The following is a 7689-nucleotide window of genomic DNA, read 5'->3' on the forward strand; positions in this document are numbered from 1 at the left end:
CATTGAATAACGCATTGACAACACTCTGGCTCGAGGCCATAGAGTATCCTTGGAAGGGGGATTCCAGTGATCGAATTTTATACGTAAAGTAAATTATATTATATTCGCCTTTTAGTATGGTTAACAAAAAATGCTTTATGTATTGGAAATATTCAGGGTTCAAAGCTATTTTTGTTTACACGATTTATCATGAACTAAAACTAGAAAAGGAAAGTGCATCAATCTGTTGTAGCATGCCTGAATGTCTAAAGCTTTTGAGTTAGTGTATGTGCTTAATGAACTTGAATACTTTATGAATAGGGCTACTTCAAGATCTAAAGATCCATCATAGATGAATGGATGGATAAATATGGATTCTGTTCACATAAGTAGGCTACTTAAAACCATTATATTGTTAAAGAAATTAAAGCCAAATACAAATTTAGACAAATAGAGCTTGCAAACAAGGAACATGAATAACTATTATAACTAGAAAATGAAATTTCTTCAAGAAACACTTTAAATGTTGTGTATGTTTGAATGGTCCGACAGTTGGAGTTTAAAATCAAGAAGTCCAAACATACATTCAGTCATTGAAAGTCTATATAATCTCTGGCTGTACAGGACAATCAAAATCCAATCAATTAGAAAAATAAAGCACATTGTGACAGAACATGCGAAAGGTCTGCTGATGTTCCTTAGTTTGGTGGATGTAATAGAAAGTTGCAGAATGAGTCAGAGTCAAAATTTTGGTCTTGGGTTTGGGACTTATTCCTAAACCATATTCATATATATCATTCATAATTTCAGACTTCTGAAATAAAACTACTGAAAATACACTGCAAAATAGAGATTTCATGTTCACATTTTTATTATTATAATATTCTAGCAAAGTCAGATTACATTTAAACGCACACAAATAGGCCTGATATATAGGGGAAACTGGAGCTATAGTTGTCAGTTTATTTTTCAAAATAAATTTTTTAATAAGCATATATTCTTGATGGGCACAATTTCTTAAGCATGTAAAAAGTCACATCTACATTCATTGCACTTGTTGACATTTTATGATGGCAGTAAGAACAAAATTCGTGAAATGGCAAAAATATAAAACGTAGCATATAGTTATATCAAAGAATGTGGCTACAAGAAATTGTAATTAATGATTACAATAATGAAATTACAACATATAAACAGTGTTGTAGTTTTTTTGTGACAACGTGCCCCAAATATAGTCAAGTCACCTTTATTTATATAGCGCTTTACTTTATATAGCAAGTTAATTTTGTCTGTACAGCAGCTCTAAAGGAAATAGTCATTGTTCAGCTGAAGTTAGTTCTTGATTCATTTCCTTTGTAAATACCATCAGTTCCTAAATTGTTATTATTATTATTGTTCATTTAATCAATATGAAGTAGTTCTGCAGAAAACAGTGTTGTCCAGCTCAGTTCAGTTCTCATCCAATAGTGTCAGTGCAGTCAGGTCAATAATATTGTTGAATATTAAGTTTCCCCAACTAAGCAAGCCAAGGGCGACAGTGGCAAGGAACCCAAACTCCATCAAGTGACAGAATGAAGAAGAAGAAAAAAACTTTGGGAGAAACCAGGCTCAGTTGGGGGGAGAACTGGCCAGTAAGAGCATAATTCATGAAACAACAAAAATAAAAAGTAACATTTAATCATTGTGGCTAATAGAAATTGTAATTAATAATTACAATAAAAGGTCCCACTTTATATTATGGTGTCTTTAACTACTATGTACTAACATTTAAATTACTAATTTAATACAATGCACTTATTATGTGCATACATTTTCACATTGTACTTATATTATTATAATTACCAGCATCTAATTACATCTGTAATTACAGCTATAATTACACTGTTGACCTTTCCCTTCCCTTTTAAACCCATACCACCAAACCTGACCCTAAACTTTAATGTCAGTGCATTGTTCACTCTCAGAAAAAAGGTACAAAAGCTGTCACTGTGGCGGTACCTTTTCAAAAGGTACACCTTTGTACCTAAAGAGTGCATATTAGTCCCTCAAAGGTACATATTGGTACCAAACGGGTACATATTAGTTCCAAAAGTGTACATATTAGTACCTAAATGGTACATATTAGAACCCTTTTGAAGGGTACTGTCCCAGTGACAGCTTTTGTACCTTTTTTTTTCTGAGAGTCAAGTCAAGTCAAGTTTATTTATATAGCGCTTTTCACAACACAGGCTGTATCAAAGCAGCTTCACAGCAATAAATTAGAACAATACATCAATGTTTGTTTCTAGTGGTTTCTAGTTTTGGTGCTAAATGTGAAAATGCTCTCCCTCCTTTGGTGGATCTGGATATCCTAGGTATGACCAAAAGCCTCGAATTTAGTGACCTTAAAGAGCGCGATGGATTATAGGGCGATAGAAGATCCGTTAAATAGACTGGAGCTAAGCCGTTTAGGGCTTTATAAGTCAGTAGCAATACCTTGTAATTAATACGGGACTTTATAGGTAACCAATGTAGTGATGATAAAATCGGTGTTATATGATCATATTTTCTTGATCTAGTTAGAACTCTAGCGGCGGCATTTTGGACTAACTGTAGCTTGTTTATTGAGGATGCAGGACAATCGGCTAATAACGCATTACAGTAAGCTAGTCTCGAAGTCATGAATGCATGAACTAACTTTTCTGCATCAGAAACAGATAGCATATTACGTAGCTTAGCAATGTTTCTAAGGTGGAAAAAGGCTGTTCTTGTTACATATGAAATATGATTTTCAAAAGACAGGTTGCAGTCTAATATAACACCCAGGTCTTTTACTGTAGAGGATGAAGTAACAGGACATCCTACTATGTTAAAGTTGTATTGTGAGAGGTTTTGTGGGTGGTTTTTTTTTTTAACCGATAAGTAGTACCTCTGTCTTGTCTGGATTTAATAAAAGAAAATTATGCGTCATCCAATCTTTTATATCTTTAACACACTCTGTCAGAGTGTTGTGTCTGCAAATATACAGGGTCCGTAAATTCAGTCTACAGAAATTGCAAAGCAAATTTAGTCACTGTTTCATGACCTACCAAACATTGGAGTGAGTGATCTTTTCTGTATCAGCATATGCTCTGTGCAACCATGAGCTGAACATGAGCGGAGGGTGGAATGATTCCCTTTCAAAGCAACATCTCCCTCATCAATGGCTAAGTCCAGCCTGAGGCCTCCAGGTCTCCTGAGACGCTCCACACAACTTCAAAGACAAATTTCCCCTCATTTCTACACACAGAACTTTAGGAATTAATGAGAAACTGTTTCAAAGATGACAGAACTATAATGTAGCTTGAGCGCTTCAAGAGTGACACAGATTCGCTTTATTCCACAACGTTTCACTCACCCGAGTCGCACATAAACACCGAACAGTCACTCAGGAAAATAACCATCTGACTGATACACATATTCATGAGGGTTTACAAGAGTTCATGTCAACTTTTCAACTTTTTACAGAGTTAGAAATCCCCCTGTACCCTCTGTGTTGTTTCCTGCCTGAAGTAAATCTACAAAGACTACACTCTCAAAGGAGGTTTGATTATTTAATGGGGGAAATCAGGAGGTGCGGTGCAGCGGGACCTTGAAGATGCATTGATGTGCAAAAAAAGAGAAAGAAGCTCAAGGTGCCTGGAAGAGCGGGAAAACAACTGCGATCATTTTTGCAGTGAATTGATGAACACGGGTGAACTTTCATGTTTTTCAATAACACTGCAACCAGGCCTTTTGGGTCAAATATACTCAGATGTCACTTATATATCAAGGTAGGTGCATTCAAAAGCTTTGAGTGCTACATTGAAAGATGAAGGTTTCAGAGTGATATGTGTCCAATGCCATTCAGTGGACTTAGTGCAGGTGCAAATACACTTGAAGCAAACATCAAGAATCTAATCAATTTGTAGACTTCACGATGTTGACATCTACTGAATCATAGGCTACGACTCAAGTTAGTATAGAAGAATAAAACATCATCAGCGTGCACTAGAGGTAAACAAATGCAAGATGAATCGCACTTTGGCAACTGTGGTTTTTATGTGCAATGAAAAAAGAGGAGGAAGTGAAAGAGGAGAATATTGATGAGGAAAAGAGGCCAACTTGGCATGCCAATCTTGTAAATGAAGCTTGAGGTAAGTAGTAGTTTTAAGTTTTAGCGTCACATTGATCAATACGCCATTTCATGTTGTGTTTTCATTAGTCAGCAGACGTAGGTCGTAGGAGCAAACACACTGTGAGATGATCATGCCAAATTTCTGACACTTTCAGAAAATTATCGTAGACTATCTTTGGTCGCAAGGCTGTGACAACGACTGTCTTTGAACCTTCATCACTATGTATGACGAAGGACCACGACCACAGAAATCACCATGATTGGTCATCTTTCATCTCGAACAGCCCAAAGTCTAACAATGTGCACCGGGACACAGTGGAAAGTTCCTGGTTCACAAACACACTCTTAAAAATAAAGGTTCCAAAAGGGGGTTTCACAGCGATACCATAAAATGACCATTTTTAGTTCCCCAAAGAACCTTTCAGTGAACAGTAGTGTGAAGAACATTTCAATAATCTTAAGAACCCTTTTCCACTATAAAGAATCGTTTGTGGAATGGAAAGATTCTGTGGATTTTAAAGGTTCCTCCGTCGGGCCGAACGATTCTTATGCCTGGCTCACACTACAGGAGTTTTAAAATCCTAACCGATTTTGAAATCTGGTTGAAGCACAAACTTAAGGAGAATCTTTGCAGATTTTTTCCCCCAAATCTTAAACATGCTCACACTACAAGGTTTGAAAATCGCGGTGCACCACACACTACAAAATGTTATTAAGATTATCGTGCCAGAGGAAGCGTCTCACGTGATCACGTGACGCAGCAGATCTGAAGTGTAAAAACATGGAAACATATGGGATATGCATTGCCATGAGACACACACGCATGCACGCACATACACACGCACAGAGACTTTGAACCTACCGGTACTTTGAGTTAAGAGCTTAGATCGGGCCCAAAAAAATCAAGCCCGACCCCTACCCGAGCCCATGCACGTTGTGTCCGAGCCCGGCCCGGCCCGACACAACACAACACAACACATTAACATAACTGTAATTATGAGCCCGAGCCCGATTTAAACCCGACCATTTTTTTAATACGTGGGCCAGGGGCGGTGCGAGATATTTTTTTAACGAGGGGGTGCTAGATAGCATATAAATACTATTGCAAAAATTGTCCACTTAATATTTAATATTCATTCAATCATTTTAATTGTCACAATTAAAGTAGCCTATTCGTTTTATTAAATTGACCAAGCACAACATTCAGCATTCAATCAAATATTAATTAAAGATTTATTATTATTAGTCTAATAATGTTAACATAATATACTATCGTTATTTCGGCATAATATGTGTGCGTGCAACAAGCTAGATGTGCATTTTTAAATCCGGTGATGCGTGCATTGATTTTGAAATCCACGCGCTTTTTAACGCGCTTTTTAGTTTCGGTTTCATTACTGAACATGTAACGTTTGTGCCTGCTGACCACAGCGTAATACTTATTTATTTAGCAATAAATAAATGGAGATAAAAACGCATATCGAGTTGAGTCATTTAAAATTATCTCAAGGGAAATTCCTTCAGCACGACAGCCCTGCTGTCTTTTTGACAGCACTGACGTAATCACAATCTTGCTCATCCCGATAAATATCAAACATGTTTGATATGATCGGGGCGAGCCCGATTTGTGTGAGAGCAGATCGGGAGGGGCAAGATTCGATCTGTGAACGCCTCACATTACCAGATAATCTGCGCCGAACATCGGAACCGATCGAGGTCCTCGACAAGATTTTTTCTCAGATTCTCGGGAGGGGTAAATCGGGCATAAATCGGCCTAAAACTCCTGTAGTGTGAGCCAGGCATTAGAATGGTAAGGAACGGTTCCAGTTGTGTTTCCACTTGAACCGTGCTGGTAGAATCCGTGAAGTGACGTCGCCACTCAGGATTGGTCACTTGTCTGTTGCCTGGCTAGTTTCTCTGAAGCTGGTTAAGCACGCTATTTGAGTGAAGTAAACAAAGCAATAATAAAATTAAAAGCAATAGTTGATCATTCTCCATAACGCGGCCGCGTTATCTCATATCATCAGTAAACCGTTGCGTTACCAAGACAACGACTGACTCGCCTATCCGTAAAACCCCACTGGACCTCTAGGTTGAAAAATCGTCAATGCAAGTGAATGTGAGAAAATAATTATTTTCTGGTCCCGTTTGAATTGTGCCATGAATGTGAACATATGTTGTCTGTGAATTTTTAATATAATTTTTCATGTTACGAGTTTGACAGTATATTGTATGATTCTTTGGCTAGCAGTTGTGGAAAAGACATAACGAGAAAGACTACATGTCGCCTATGTGACGTCACCCCATAACACATTTTCCCTCCACTTGTCAAATCACGGTGCTAATGCTGCGATAATCTATGGAGACAGATCGAGATGCCTGTGTGTTTTGTACCCAAATGTCACCATTCAAACCAAATGGGCTGTTCTTTCTTCAGATTCCCGTCGAAAGCAGCGAAGAGTTGTAGTCCACAAAGTGCTCTCACACAAAATCTAACCGTATCAAACTTCTACCCGCTAAATTGTAGCATTCTTCACACGAAAAATTATATTAAAAATTCACAGACAACATATGTTCACATTCATGGCAAAATTCAAACGGGAACAGAAAATAATTATTTTCTCACATTCACTTGCATTGACGATTTTTCAATCTAGAGGTCCAGTGGGGTTTTACGGATGGGCGGGACTTACCAGCTCTATTGCATCTGGCATGGAATGTAACGGGTACGCAATGAGAACCATTCGGCCCGACGGTGGAAAAGCGGCTATTGATTCCGATAAAGAGCCTTTACTTTTTTCAAGTTTTTCTCAGTCGCTTGGGTACATTAGATCACAACTGAAATTCTCAAAACTACTTGTTCAGCCCCCACATCCACATCATATTCATCATTTTCACATTTAGCTCCAAAACTCTGGAATAGCCTTCCTGATACTGTTCGTTGCTCAGACTCGCTCTCCCAGTTTAAAACTAGATTAAAGACGCATCTTTTCGGCCAGGCATTCATATAATATTTTTAATCTTACAGTTCAAACTACAATCCAGCCTCTAGTTCATAGATGCCAGCGGAGAACTGGCCCCTGACTGAGTTTTTTTTTTCTCCATTAGGTCACCTGATGGAGTTTTAGGACACCATTAGGTCACTTGATGGAGTTTTAGGACACCATTAGGTCACCTGATGGAGTTTTAGGACACCATTAGGTCACCTGATGGAGTTTTAGGACACCATTAGGTCACTTGATGGAGTTTTAGGACACCATTAGGTCACTTGATGGAGTTTTAGGACACCATTAGGTCACTTGATGGAGTTTTTCGGTTCCTTGCCACTGTTGCCTTTGGCTTGCTCAGTTGGGGATATTTTGGGGATATTTCATTTTATTTTATCAATCAATAAATTCCACTAGAAACAAACCTTGTTGTATTATTTTAATTTAATACTGTGAAGCTGCTTTGATACAATCTGTATTGTGAAAAGCGCTATACAAATATACTTGACTTGTCATATAGCAGGTGAATCTTGAATTTCACTAATGAAGGGAAATGTAATGGGCTAGATAAACCAATGATCAACCAGT

This window comes from Scardinius erythrophthalmus, assembly GCF_964197995.2.
Source record: "Scardinius erythrophthalmus genome assembly, chromosome: 21".
NCBI classification, from domain to species: domain Eukaryota; kingdom Metazoa; phylum Chordata; class Actinopteri; order Cypriniformes; family Leuciscidae; genus Scardinius; species Scardinius erythrophthalmus.